This window comes from Desmodus rotundus, chromosome 8 (assembly GCF_022682495.2).
Source record: "Desmodus rotundus isolate HL8 chromosome 8, HLdesRot8A.1, whole genome shotgun sequence".
NCBI lineage: Eukaryota > Metazoa > Chordata > Mammalia > Chiroptera > Phyllostomidae > Desmodus > Desmodus rotundus.
In genome coordinates this window covers 38291438-38306952 of record NC_071394.1, presented here as the reverse complement: position 1 = coordinate 38306952, position 15515 = coordinate 38291438, and positions in this window count along the sequence as shown.

Genomic DNA, 15515 nt, shown 5'->3' with positions numbered 1-15515 from the left:
CGGGATGAGATTACTGGTTCATATTTGAGCTATTTTAATTTCCAAGTTGGACTATTCTAAGATGAACAAAATCTCACTTTGTCACCTTGGTATGGTTGTCGGTAAATTCAGATACTCTATGTAGGTGACAGTATTCACCAAAGCTCTCCTAGCCTTCATAGTTCCAAGCAAAACTATCTTTGGTCAAGGTCAAGAAAAGGCACTCATGACTCTATCCAAAAGGCTGATATAACAATGAAAATAAATCTGGGGAAACTGACAGGCTACTATGACTTGAGGCCAGGATAGAAGTGGCCCAGTGAGGGGAAAAAGCACTTGTACAATAAACATGCTTTTGCTTTACAATAAATACTCAGAGTTCCTGATGGCCTTGCCTTTTCTGGTTTTGGTAGACAATTTGTTTATGTGTAAGTGTGTGTATATTCTGTGATATGAATATGTATACTCTGTAAATGTAAACGCTTCATCTGGCAGGTATGGGGCCATTGTGCCATCCATGGTAACTGACCAGTCCTATTACCGAATATGTTCTCTATTGAGCCTTCCCTGATTTAATCCCATGAATTAATATTTTATTTGGAAATAACTTGATAATTCAGTAGCTGCCTTAGATGTATCCAGGGTTTGTTTTATATAGAGCTATACATGTCTTGCATGTCCAAATAACCTGGGCATTCCCTGGATACAGATTTTCAGAGCTTTCTCTGTTTGAATTCATCTGAAAGAAAATTAAATGAAATTAATAATTGTTGAATATAAGTATAGACCTTATTTTTGTAGCCATATATGTGTAGGCCACTAGATTAATTTTTTAACCAACTGAAAAGTATGTGTCCTGTGAAGATCTTCCATATGCTTCTGGTTTTCCACTCAGATTGTTTTTAATAAAAGAGATTTATGAAATGATTACCAACAGGAAAGAACATTCCATCAAGGCACGGGGTTTAAACAGGGCTGTGGCAATATCTTTCAGCTTCCATATTAATTTCAAAAGTTGTGTAATATATTGAGTAATTTTGCACATAATACAGCATAAAACTGCAGGAGAAGGCTGGTTGTAAAAAGTGGAGGGATAAAATGAGCTTTAGTTTCAGATTCTTCATTGTGGGTTTTGAATTCTTAAATCTCTCCAGCAAACTGAAACACAGGTATGCAAGTGAACTTTTAAAATGTTTTCTGTCAAATCATCTGATAAGATGCATCTTGACAAGTCTTATTTAATAACTCTGAAAAAACAAAAAGTAAAAGAAAGCCACCTCTTCAGAGATTCTGAGATATTTGATTCTTTCTCTTGCTGCCAACACCTGAGTGTCTTGGCATCTGGCCACACCTCAATCTCTGACACATACAGGACACTCCCCTTCATCCCAGCCCAGCCCCCACGCATAGTCTCCTAAGAATTGTGCAATGCGGCCTTTGTAACCCGAGGCCTATGAAGTCTGGAAAGGAATGTGACCCAGAGCCAACATGCTACCAGAACTGAGAAGGAACTCTCCTGTTGTTTACCCTGTGCCTGGGGAAGCTCAGAAGGGGAGAGGTATGCTCTAGAGGGAGCAGGAATTGAGCCCTTGGCAGGATTGTGAAGCAAACACTCTACTGCCTTTTCCCTGTCTTCGCCAATCTCCAGATTGCTTCATGTTGCTCCCGACTCGAATCTACTTTCAAGCCACTTCCTCTCTTACTCCTAATTACACCCCCTTTTGAAACCTATGAGTTGTAGGTCCCATGCTTCCAATGCCTCTGTACAGGGTGAAGGGTGAACCTAATGGGGGGGATTCCATATTAAATAGTGCTGCTGATGGCAGAGCGCCAGAAAGCGGAAGCAGGACAGCCAGTGAGATCTTTGTGATGATAGGCCTATTGGCAGTGTCAACTCACAGCACAAACCAGCTTCCTCCCTCTTCCCCCACCTCCCTCTCAGACATCATGACAAGTGTGCAGTCTGGCCACTGGCAATACGTGGGGTTGTCCCACCTCTTCTGCACAGGGACTGATGCCCAAACATTATGACAGCCATACAAATGGACCTCTGACTTAAAGAAAGAACTAATAAGAAATGAAAGACTTAACCCTCAGTCTTGCCACTTGAGCACTGTTTAGTACAACTGAGTATAATTAACTATAAATGACAAGTTCTTTATTTTATTTTACTAATGTTGTTTATAAAGAAAAAGTGGTCCCAGAAAAACAGACTTTGTAGCTAGTTGAGAAGACAACTCACTTGACAATTAGAACTCCAGTGTTCTCCTCCTTTCAAGCATATTTTAAACTGCAGAGTCATTATTAGAAGAGGGGGGAAAGGACTTCTTATGGTTGAATGTGTTCATTTGTATGTTAGAAACTGATACCATCTCTCCCCTTGTTAGACATACAACATATCTCTTGTTGTGCCCTGTTTGTTCAAAGAGGTTATTGACCTTCCTCCTGTCTCCCCCAAGTGAATTCAGTGTTGCTTTCAATCCCCTTTATATTCTTTGAAAATGTAATATGTACCACACACCGTGACAATAATAGAGTAAAGTGTTTGGCGTAAGTTGGGCTCTTTAAGAATTAAGAATTTGGTTAGGAAGATAAGAAATACACCTGTGAAGAGTTCAAAAGCAAGGAAGAAAGTGCACAACTATGTGAAAAATGTTTGCACTGTGTATTTCAAAGTATCCCGAGGGCTCAGTGCAGAGCAGAGGCAAAATTGTCTCTGGTGCCCAGGTGGCTCATCATGGCAGAGTTGGGACTTGAGATGAATCTTGAAAGAAGAGGAACAGAATCGTGACTGACACCAGCTCGGGGAGAAAAACAGTTTTCTAGTACAAATTTTGGCTCTGGCTCAATAGGTCTTGTCCCAAACACAGATCTTATGTGCACCCTCCCTGTGCTTTTACAACTTCTTCTTTGCATGCATGGCAAACAATTCACATGGCCTCTGGGATATGGAGAACAGGTCATGTAAACATGCCACACCAGGAAAGAAGAGACCAGCTGTAACAGGTGGGTTCTGTGAAAGGCCCTGCATGCTGTCACCAGGCTTGTGTCTGATTTTAATTATGGACATGGGCTTCCTGACCTGACACACTCAAGTTAACATGTTGCACACCTAATTATCTTTCTCCAAACTTGCTCCCCTCTTGCGATTCCCATCTTAGCCAATGACCTCACCTTACTCCCAGTTATACTAGCTAGAATCGTGAGTCCTCTATAATCCCCAGGTCTCTCCTCTGCATTTGGTCTTCAAGCTCAGGAACTATATATCTCCATATCTCTTTTGAATCCATCCCTCCGTGCCAGGCCTGCCTGCTGCTGCCCTGGGCCAGGCTCTCATCATCTCCCCAACTGCACTCCTCTGTACTCTGTTGGTGACATCTTTCTAAAATAAACACTAGAGGTTGTCACTCACCAGTTCAAAACAGTTCAAGTTTTCCCATTGTTTCAAAAATAAGGACTGAATTCTTTATTTTGGCTTTTGAGTTCTTTCACCTTGTCTACCTTTGCCTGGCCATTCTGCCCCTCTGCTACTCATTCTTCCAGTCCTCCCTGTGCTTATGGACCAGATGGGTCCCTCTACTTTCCACTCTCCAGCCTGTTCAGCACTTTCTTGCCTCTATGGTCTTACTCATGCAGTTCTCTTCCTGCATGATTCCTCCTCAAAGTGGAGAAGGCTTTCCTCCTCCATTACTTATGATTTTTTCATTACATTCTTATTATTCCTGACCCTTCTTTCTCAAGGAGTGAGGTAGGTGGGGTTGGAAGACCAGGAAGAAGGAAGTAGAAGAATAGCATGTGCAAAGTCTCAGAAGAAAGATGGGGTGTTGAAAGAAATGAACAGTGCACAGAGTGGAAGGAAATGCAAAGAGATGAAACAGAGATAGAGGCAGAGGCTGACCCTGCTGTGGAGTTGGGGTTTTTAGCTGAAGATCACTGGGTAGGTTTAAAAAGTTATACACCGGGGAGCGACAGTATACTATTTGCATGTAGTGTTTGGAGAACAGATGGGCGTGGAGAAAGATGGAAAAAAAGGAAGACATCAGTTAGGAGGCTGACAGAGTAAACCAAGGAGATGATGAACTTAGTCTAAGGTGGTGACAGGGGGAAGAAAAGAAACCAATGGACTTCAGAGAGCTTTAGAAAGGAGAATTGATTCAACTTGGTTGATTGACCAAGCATGGGTCAAGAAGAGAAGTAAAGAAGAAAGATCACCATATTTCTGGCTGGGTCCGGAAATGGCCCAAGAATGATACTCTACTAGATATATCACTTCCTGCTAATGCCTGCTAAGGAAACCAGACTTGGACCTGTAGGAAACAGGAGGCAACAATGACTTCTTGGCTTAGGTAAGCCCGATTGTTGAAAGAGCAAACTGGAAGTGGTGTGGAGAATGGCAAGGGGAAGACTGTTTGCAGACGGACGACAAGGCAACGCTGATGTTAAATGCTGACAGTGCACCCCTGCTCAAAGCAGGGGGCCCCTCGTAGTACTGGTGATACTGCCCCAAACACAGTTAATGAAAGAGAAATGTTTTGATTGAAAAGTTGTATGTGCGTGTAGTAAAAAAAAAATTAAACAGTATAAAATGTTATGTTCTGAAAAACAATTGTCCCTCCTATCCCAGTCCCAGTCCTTTTCCTCCATGGAAATTTGCATTTTATATGTTCTCCAGAAATTTTCTATGTGCACACAAATGTGAGAACATGTATTATGCACACGATCTCTCTGTGTATTTGTATATATATACCATAGATCCACTTCCTTTTATGAGATTACCACATATACTCTTATGCCTTGCTTTTTTTAAACTGTGAAACTGTATTAAACCATTTTTTATATCAGCTCATGTAGATCTACTGCATTCTCTTTGATGTCTACGGTGGATTTACCCCAACAGTTATCTCACAAGCCTCCTATTGATAAATATTTCAGTCAAACATGGTTTTGAAGTGCTATTGCCTGTCCTTATTCTTGCCCACCATCCTTTAGTGCTTGCTGCTCTAAACCACTCATGGTCTCACCCTGGGTCACTTGCTCCTTCTACCTTTTCACACAGGTTTCTTTTCAAATCAGAAGTAAGAGATCTCTCTCTGCAGCCTCAAGAACTTAGCACATCCTACCACTTTTCCTCCACCCTGGAGTCATCTGTGATGGTGGCGTCTATTTGGCTTGTCAGATTCATAGTCCTTAAGCAAGAAATCAACCAATCTTTTTCCTAAATTTGTGAAATGAGCTTTGAAAGTTCTGTACTTATCCAGCCACACCAAGGATGTTATAAATTCTAAAGTGTCAGCCCCACTGCCAATCAGTGACTAGCTCTTTGTGAATCAGAACTAAGATTTCTCTTACTTCTCAGAGTGAAACTGTCAGTAAGGCTTATCAAGAGCTCCTCAGACACTCGCCTTTAGAGGACACACCAGTTTATATGACGCCTGAATCTCAGTCATCCGTTCAAGTCCCCGGGGTACCGAGGTGTTCAATAAACCTTGGTGAATACACATCTGTTCCTATAAGTATTGTTCCTGATGGTCCTCTACTATCTTTCTTCTAAGAATTGTTGAGCATTTTATCCTCTATTGCCTTTCATAGTATGAATTGTAATTGGGCCATTCTTTCTCCTGAGCTCAGATTTTAGTTGAAAGCCTTGATTAGGATATAAATCTCCCGCCTGCCGGGTCACTGATGGCTCTCAAAGGCTTCACAGCATTTCTTGCAGGGTGTCTCTTGTCTGGTAGCTAAGGTCATCACTAGAAAACCAAATCATGTCCCAAGCTAGCTGTCTGCTTTCTTCATTTTCCTTTCTCAAAGTCTGTGCAAGAAGAGATAAAATATTCCCTAGGGCCCTATGTCCTTTTCACACCTGGAATAGAGTCACTAAACATATGGTATCTTCTTACGGTATGTTTCCTTTCCTTATAAATCATTTAAAGGCCCCTGATATCGTCAGGAAGTAGCACATCTCCAAAATGACCATCCAAGATAGACTTGCTGTGTCCTCCCCTGCCAACACTGCCCTCCCCCGATGCTTAGGGGAGGCATAAGCTTATGTTACACTCTATGATGTTCACATGACAAGAAACTCACCTAATGATGCATTTCTCAGAACGTACCCCCACTGGTAAGTGGTTCATGACTGTACTTGTAGGAGAGTTGGCCTTTTTGTTTTTTTCAAGCCCTCAACTGATTAGGTGGGGCCAACCCATATAGGAAGGGCAATCTGCTTTACTCAGTTTACTGATTCACATATTAATCTCATCCCAAAATGCCCTACAGACACATCCAGAATAATGTTTGACCAAATATCTAGGTACCCCTTGCCTAGTCAAGTTGACACATAAAATTAACCATCACACTGACTGTGTCACCAGTAGGTTTAGTAATATTTCTAATTGCAACAAAGACCCATGTGGAAAGTAGTCTTAGTCCCATTTTCTCAATTAGATATTTATTTAGCAACTGTTTGTATATCTTAGAGATGAAGAAATTGAGGCTCAGAGAGTTGAAGTAACTTGTCTAAGGTGGCACAGCTAGTAAATGGCACAGCCAGGATTCTAATCTAGGTTTAAATGACTTCACCTGATACTCTTAACCTGTGTGGTCACTGCCTTTCTGCACTGGTGCCACATTCCCCACAGGTCCTGAGGTTCCATGCTTGAGGTAGGCTAGGTCTGAAGGCATTATCTGTTGGTCAAAGCTCAAGGGCACATTGGGGAGAGGGGTTCATTTCTGTCTTCACCAGTCTGAACATGTTGAATGTAACTTAGAGCTACTAGAAGGCTCTGCTTCCCTTTCCCTTTGAGGCAATCCACAGAACATTAAGAGTTCCCACCCTTTATTGAAAGCTCTGTGCTTGCGCTTTGTGTAGATCATATCACTTGATGTTCACAGTGACTCTGTGTTCTTCCCACCACTCCACTCTGCCACGGGAGGGAGAGGATGGCAGAGTCACCATGGGCTGTCGTGTACTGTGAGGCAGCCCTTTTAAACCACTGTCCTCAGAGCCACCAGTGGCAGCCTACATTCTCTTAAATGCCCTCGTGGGCCAGTCCAATCCTGTCCCATCCCTCCCCAAATCTGCCCATAAAACCAGTTTAAAATGTGCATGAATCAATAATTCTGCAGGTATGCGCTGCCTGCTGATTCACCCATGGAACAGGCCTGGGCTTTCCTTCATTTGGTTTGCGCCTCATGCCTGACATGCCCTTGCTCCTCACTATCCATCCCCACTGGCACTTTCTGGAAATGCTGTCCAGTTGAAAACTTATTGTAAGTCCCTAGATCAATCTTGTTTGAAGGAGACCCTTATTACCATCTCTACAGTACTCTCTGTGTTGCTCCCCAGGAATCCTCTTGTGACAATATAAGCGGCCTTTCCACTGTTGCTTAGTTAGTTTCAGCCACAGCAAATCTTTTGTCTTTAAGAGGAGGAATCTAAGTCTCAGGAGGGCGTATCTTACCCAACTTTACAGTTAAAAGCCAATTCATTCATCTTCCAGTCCAGTGCTTTTGGTGTACCCCACAGATATTGGTTCCAAAGGGGTGGGGTGGGGTGGGGCAGCCTCGGGCTCAACCCAGTGGAGGCAGGCTGAAGAGCAGCATGTCTCTAAGGCCGCATTTCGGGGGCAGACTGCACCAAATGACAAGGGAGCTCAGCTCCTCTTTCACATGTCTGCCCCACATACAGTGATGCACAATGTTGTAGGCGAAGCACAAAGCAAAGCCAAGTATTAGTAGAGAAACTGGGATAGGAAGTCATTTCTATTAACAGAAGTAGATTCCCTTTGGTCTGCATACTTCACCAGAAGGCCAGGGAGAGAGCTAAGATTCCCATCTGTCTGGAACTTCAGCGAGTGACTCACTAGGGCCCCCATTCCCAACGGAAGTGGCTTTGGCTTGTATCATGTGTTTACAGAAGATCAGCTTGTTTGTACGTCCCTGTAGTGCCCTTGGACAAAGCATCGACTCAATTGCCTGACCTGAGTTTCCTGGACCTGGGAGATCTATGTTGCTACCCAGGCTCTACACACCCCGTGTATTCCCCATGGCACCTTTGTAAGCCAATAGGTGCCTTTTTGGGCTCTGTGGGATAATGTTTCTGGATCAGACCCCTGGTTTGGCTCCCTCCTTCTCTCTTTGGTGTTGTTTCTGGAGCCTGTGAACCAGGTGACAGTAGCTGAGGGTGAACAGCCTTATTTCAGCCAAGGCTCTGAGAACACTCTGTCAGATAAACACTTACACAAGGGAAATAAAACTGCTTATTGCTTTCGAGATCATTCTACTTCTTAATTTTTTAAACATAAAGGGTAAATGACCTTCAGGTACTTAGGACCATTGTTGAGAAGGCAGCACACCCTAGAGGTGGATGAAGACTTTGGAAAATACCCAGAGACACAGGTGCTAGTCCTGGCTGCCAAGGACTTGTTGGTACCCTTGGACAAAGCTTCCACTTTATTACTTGACCTGAGATTCCTCTGGGTTGAGCCCGAGGCTGCCCCACCCCACTCCACCCCTTTAGAACCAATATCTGTGGGTTACGCTAAAAGCACTGGACTGAAAGATGAATAACTTGGCTTTGAATTGTAAAGTTGGGTAAGCTATGCCCTCCTGAGACTTAGATTTCTCTTCTTAAAGACAAAAGATTTGATGTGAGGAATTGGAAGACCTATGTTCCTACCCAGGCTCTGTTAATAACTGTCTGACATTGACATGAAACTCCACTGAGCCTCAGTTTCTTCTGTGAAATGGGAATAACATTTTTTCTGCCTACCGGTTCCAGATGTTGTGTAGACCAAATGAACCTATGTGAAAAGACACTGCTAACAACAGAGCAGTCTACATTTTTTCCTGCGATGTAGGACGCAATGTCTTTTGCTGGAAGTGAGGCACAAGGTTGGAGGAGAGTGGTGGAGACTGGTAAAAGGACTAAAGTCCTTCCGGGACACACAGCAAGATGCAAGGCTGGGTTGCAGCAGGGGCTGGAAACCATGAGTCTGTGGTGGCAACATCCGCCTCACCAGTGTATGCACGTTTGAATGTTGGCTGGAGTGGTGGAAGGAACTAGGGGTATTGAAGGGAACAGTTACAATGGTGATGCTGGAGTCTAAGCTCAATAGGGAAAGGCTTGAAGAAAGGGACACAACTGATAAATTTGGGGAGCTGAGAAGTGTTAGTGAGGTGTAAATGCTACGTGTGCTGGTGAGTTAGTTGGTGAGGCAGGTAATGGTGGGCAGAAAGGACAGGCTGGAGTTGAAGGTTTGAGACTGGAGGACATCTGGATACCCGAGTAGGACAAGGAGCTGTGAGGGAGAGGGGACTGGCTGGGAGGACCACTAGGGAGTTGAGGAGCCCCAGGTCAGTGACAGGACTTGGGGCAGAGAGAGTGAGAGCTGAGTGCTAGGGTCCTGAGAGAATCTGGGTGAGTTTTCGGTATGGCCACAGGGAGGACAAGGAACCTATGGATGGAGGGACAGCAAAGGTTGGGGGTTGGCAGAGTGTCTGGAGGGCTGGATGGAAAATAATGCTGATGCTGCTTCAGGGTAAGGGAGGCCCAGAAAACAGAATGGCCTGGAGGCATACTTAGATTTAAAATTTGATAAGAATTATATTTTTAAAAAGTCACTTTACATCTAGATGATCAAATGTTGCAGGGGCATCTTGGTCTCAATATGCAAATATAGCAAATTATAATGTATAACTCCTTTCAGCCATTGACATTTTAAATATAATAGGTCCAATGGCATGCTGGAGCCAGTTAGTGCCAGTGAATGAGGGCCACACGTTGTTAAATTTTCTGGAATTTTGCAAGCTAGATGTCATGTCGGTAGGTTGAAATAGGCCTGGGAAGGAATAGTTACACCACGAAAAACTGCAAACACTGCAAATTAGGGCTTTTCCTCCCTGGAAAGCTGGTTGTTAAACATTTCCCAAAATACCACTGAATAGGCACAAATATAACCCCCAAATCTGCTCTTACAGTCCTGCTGTTGTGGGTTTAATTGTGTCACTAAAAGAGGTATATCCCAACCCCTGGTACCTATGAATGCGATCTTATTTGGAAATAGGTTCTTTGCAGATGTAATTAAGATGTAAGTTAAAATGAGGTCGTGCTGGAGTAGGGTAGGCCCTTAATCCAATATGACTGGTATCTTTGTAAGAAGAGGAGACACAGAGACAGACACACAGAGAGAGAACACCATGTGAAAACACAGACACTGTGTTTTCAGGCCATGGTGATGGGGGCAGAGACTGAGGGCCGCCAAGGATCACCAGCAACACCGAAGCTAGGAGGAAGTTGTGAAACAGACTCTCCCTGGGAGCTGCCAGAGGAAACAACCCTGCTGACAGCTTGATTTCAGGCTTCAACCCCCCAAAGTGAGAGAGAGTACACTGGAGTTGTTTTAAGTCACCCAGTTTGTGCTACCTACCTTGTTACAGCAGTGCTAGGAAACAGATACCCTGTGCTGCCAGCGTCAAGTTTGGGCACAATGCAAGTGGAAGCTCCCCAGTGTGAACTGCAAAGGGGAGGCCCCTGCTCCCTACACTCTGGCTCCCGGGGGGACCTTCTCTCCACCTCCTCTAATGTATTTTCTATAGTATCACCTTGTCCTTCTGTGACGCCAGGGGAACCATTTCAGACTTCAAATAACACACTTTCCCTACCTTGCTGGCCAAGGAAAACCTGACTAAGACCTGTCATTGGGGGACCTCTGCAAAGTACCCAGAGATAAGGAATGTTTTTTGGCCTTTGCCACGCCCCAGCAGCAGCTAACTGGCATTTACTCCTGTTGGTGAATTTGCTGCCTAGATCTCTTTGCTCCCTCCAAAGTTTCTCTCTTCATATAAGTTTCAAAACAGATTTTTGTAAGGTTATAATTTATATCCTCCAACTGACTCAACACTATTGCAGAACTGCAGCTTCAGGAGAGTGCGACAAGAGGGCTGTGCCTGCTGCAGGCATGGCTGGCCCCACCCTGATGTTTCCGTGACTTTCTCTCGGCAATTCCTGGACTCTCAGGTGGCTAAGAGGCAGAGGCGGCAGGGATACTGGGGGGTGATTTGGGGTAGTATTTTGAAGTTGAAACTCCTGCTTACAGTCCATTTCTTTTTGAACACCAGAGGGCGATGCAGTCCTACTGAATAGAAACAGTATTTGTTACCTGGGCTGGGTGAAGCTTCATTTGAAAGGGGGCTTATTTAGAGTTAATATAAAATTATATGTTTAGTCCAGTCCTACTGCCACTTAAAAGCCAAATAAAAAGGAATGAGAACTATTTTGGTTTCTGGGCACTCGATAGTTGTAGGCTGTTTAGCCATATTCAAATGATAATTTTGCAGGACAATCTCTGCTTATATTGAAACACTATTGAAAAGGACTTTTTGAGTAAAAGTTCCTGCCTTCTATCTTTTTTAGCTGATTAGTATAAGATCCATTTTGGACTAAGGTGAAAATGGAATAACTATTGGCAAAATTAAGGGTCAAGGTTCTGTTTGTAGACATTTTGTCAAATAAACACTTCTGTTGGACCTGAAGCCTCTTCGGTTTATTACAGCAATTGTTTACGGTGAGTAAGCAACAAGGTGTTCGAATTTCACATCTGTGAAATACGTATTACGTTTCCTAGCAGGGGATAAGACTCAGTCAATATTTTTTCAGTAACACAGGCCTCAGATTCAGAGCTTTCCTTAACCAAATAAGTATCTTTGACACTGAGCTACCTACCTGTTGGGCCTCATTAATGAAAGTGCTTATTGGTAGTTTCTTGTTTAAAGCCATTACTCCATTTTTTTTCTCGAGCTTTAACACATGCACCATCTGGCTCAGTCACAGATTGACAAGCAAGGGAATACAGCAGGCAGCAGTTCCCCGGAATTAAACTGTAAACTTCAGAAGCAAAGCTCTCTAATGTAGTCTAAACTCACTGCCACCGTCAAGACTCCCATAGACATCCCCAATTGCTCTGTTCCTGCTCCTTCCAGACTCTTCAGTGAGCTGTATACAGTTTTCTGTATTGCTCCAGAAACAATGAAATTCTGCCAGATGGTCCTCAATTCAGAAGGTGTATAGTCCTCCTCTGTAAAATCAGGATATGAAAGCACCAGCCTCATACTTTTGTAGGATTTCCGTGAGATAATGTAGTTAATTCGTTATTTACTATTAGCACCATCACCACCACCTCTGAACCCCTCACAGTCCCCAGTATATTGCCCTGCACTATGATAACAGGGGAGCAATTACCACTCACTGTATACCATTCACTGATGACTTACAGATTTGGGAATAAATCTACGAGGATTGCACTTCCAAATTCTTAAAGCACTTCTAGCATACTGATTCGATGTGGGGGTGGGCATGGAGAGAGTAACTACATTTAACAATTGCTAAAAACCCCAATCCTAGAGAACAATTGTTAGATCTGTGTTTATAAAAGTTCCAAGTATCATTCTTGGCACACTGTAGTAGACTTTGACAAAAGGTCTGAGGGATAAAAAGAGTTCCTATTTTATTATTGTTTTACAGAAAAGACATACGCTTACAATAACTTGCCTAGAGTCTAAGAAACGGGCATGCTGATTTTTGAATATTCCTTCTTGAGTTAAAGCCAAATTTTATTTTGTGTTTAATCACATAGGAGCTATTATCTTCAGTAAATCTCTTCTTAGGACACCTAGGCAATGGAAAATTCCTCCAGATAGCTGCTTGGTCGGTAGGTGTTTTCCATGTTACTTAACTGAAGAGCTCTCTGCTTGTCAGATTGAGTGAATAAGGGAAGTGGTTAACCGTGGCTCTCAAACCGGCAGCTCTTTTGAAACATCCAGAACCTAAAAGTGCCTAAGCCTGTTCCCACTCTGTAAGATTTTGCTTTGGGATAACTGAGAGATTTTGCTTTGGAATGATCTGGGTGGGGCCAGGAATCAGAATTCTTAAAAAGTGACTCTAAAAAGACTTCCCATCTAGTTCTTCCCTCTTAGCCTCTGTGATTCTATGCTTTCTCCATATTTGTAGATTTAAGCAGATTAAAAAGTCCATTTCCTTTGTAACCTTCCTCAAAAGGAACATTTTTAACTTGGGAGAATTATGAAACAAAATAGGAATGAAGAAGTTTGCTCTTCTGGAATATAAACACTTGATTTTATAGAAGAATTGCCAGGATTGTTCTGTAGCTATGTCTGAGATGCTGCTGCAGGGGTAGCCAACAGCCCCTTCATTTTACACAATTAAAGCACCTGTCCTCCTCCTTTCTAAGTTCACTTAACAGAATGGAGCTTTCCCAGATGATGGCGTGAATTCTATACATTGTAATAATAGTAACATAAACAATGTAGAGTAGTAACAAGTATAGTAACACTGACAACAATAATAACATTTTTGTTCATCGTGTTAGACTGTTTAGATTAGGATATATCTGTTGGGGCTATGTGCCCTTGAACTTCACATGTTCATAATGAGTTTAAAGACTATGTACCCTAATGTTGATGATAGACTATTTTGGTTGAATATTCAAATTTGTCTAGCACCTGATGCAGATTCTGTGGTGATATACTCATTATTAATTTATAATAACCCTAGCCCTGTCTAGTAATTGAGAATACAGTGTCTCTAGGAGCACCCAAGGGAATAGTGAAGATTCCATAAATAGAATATACAGGGAAAATTAGCATGTAAACTGCCCCACCCTACACACACATCATTCTCTCTCCAGTTTTCTATCTCGCAGAAAGGCCACTTGTTTCAATCTTGGAATATCTTCTAAGTTATCCTTTTCCAACCTGAATGATTCAATAGACAATGCTTTTACAATACACTAAGTGCATTTTACATCAAGGAATTATTTATGTGCTTAACATGATGTGCTTATTTAACATTAAGTGCTTATTTCCTTCTAAAAACACCATCAAAGCTCACCACTTCTAGAAAGCCTCACCTGTTTGAATGGAATACGATCCCATCAATTTCTGGCTGTATCTCTAGAGGCTATATCAGAAGCCAATGTGCATAGGCATACGCTGACATCCTATGCACTATGTAGGATAGCACATCAACACGTCTTTTATTTCTCTGATTTAAGCACAAGGGCCATTGAACATACTCTGTCACCTGCCTAGAATATATGTGTGTCTACTAGCAACCCTATCATCTAATTCTTTTCATATTTCTGCTTGGTTTTTTTTGCCTGAGGAAGTTTTCTCTGATCCCCCTCTGTTCTATGGATTTACATGGTCTTGTTGCATCTCTCCAAAGTCTCCCTTTCATACTTCTTCAAGTAATCACTTCATTAATGTACTGTAACCCTGAGACCCACAAACCCAGAGCATATGTTTGCTTTTGTTTACTAGTGTACTTCTAGTATTTAGCCCAGTGCCTGGATCTAGTAGGTGACTAAATGGTAATCAAAAAGATACAATAAAAAAATTTAAACTAATAACTGCTGAATTACTAGATAAATAAGAAAATGTGTTTGCTCTTTGAAACAGAGCTACAGTTCTCCTTCACCTAAGAGTTTTGCAATACTTAAAAAATTGCAAAAATCATTTTTCTGCATTTAAAAAATTAAAAAGTAATGATTTAAGAAGAATGTAGTTATTTGTGCAAGATCATGAATTTTACTAAATATATTCATTAAATTCAACTTAACATAAACTATAATTTTTTAAAAAGTCACTCTTCACCCTAACAGCTATGGCTCAGTTGGTTGGGCATCATTCTACAAAGCAAAAGGTCGCTGGTTTGATTCCCAGTCCAGGCATATGCCTGGGCTGCAGGTTCAGTCCCCTGATGGAGCGCATATGAGAGGCAACTGATCAATGATTCTCTCTCACACTCATGTTTCTCTCCCTCTCATTCTTCTTCCCTTCCCCTTTCTCTAAATAATAAATAAAAAGTTACCCTTAATCTCACCATAGTAATACATCAACTAATTTTATTTCATCAAAGGACATTGCCTTTAAATTGAAGTGATTCTGGAACTTGGCTATGTAGTTCTAAATGTCTTTAGTACCCCCCCCCCCCCGTCTCCCCAGCACTCTATTTCTCTGTTTGATGATGGGCTGCTTCCTAAACTCTGGCTGGAAGTCAGGATCTATGAGAAATAGTCTTTTATTCCTTTATATGTATATCCCAGTACTCCCAGCTAGATGGAAGTGCTGAAAAGTTCACACGAAATAGTCTTAGGCTTTGCTACCTGTCATACTAGGCAGCACACTTAAACTCTACTCAGCCTTGGGAACCAGACCCCATTGTGCCAAATTCAAGAGATCTCTTAATTCTTAAAACTCCCTCAGTCACCTTGACTAAGATGGAGATAACCATGACTCAGTGTCTCTTGACTAAGATCAGGGTAAAAATGTTCAGATATAAAAATAGTTGAATTATGTAGTGAGAAATTACAGGTTCCTCCATATTAATGTTACATGGTCTTTGTAGTAACTTTGAAGCAATTGACCTAAAGAAAATAAAATTTAAAAGAACCCACTTTGACCCTGAATAGCAAAAGCAATCTTGAAAAGAGCAACAAAGCTGGAGAAATCATGCTTCCTGA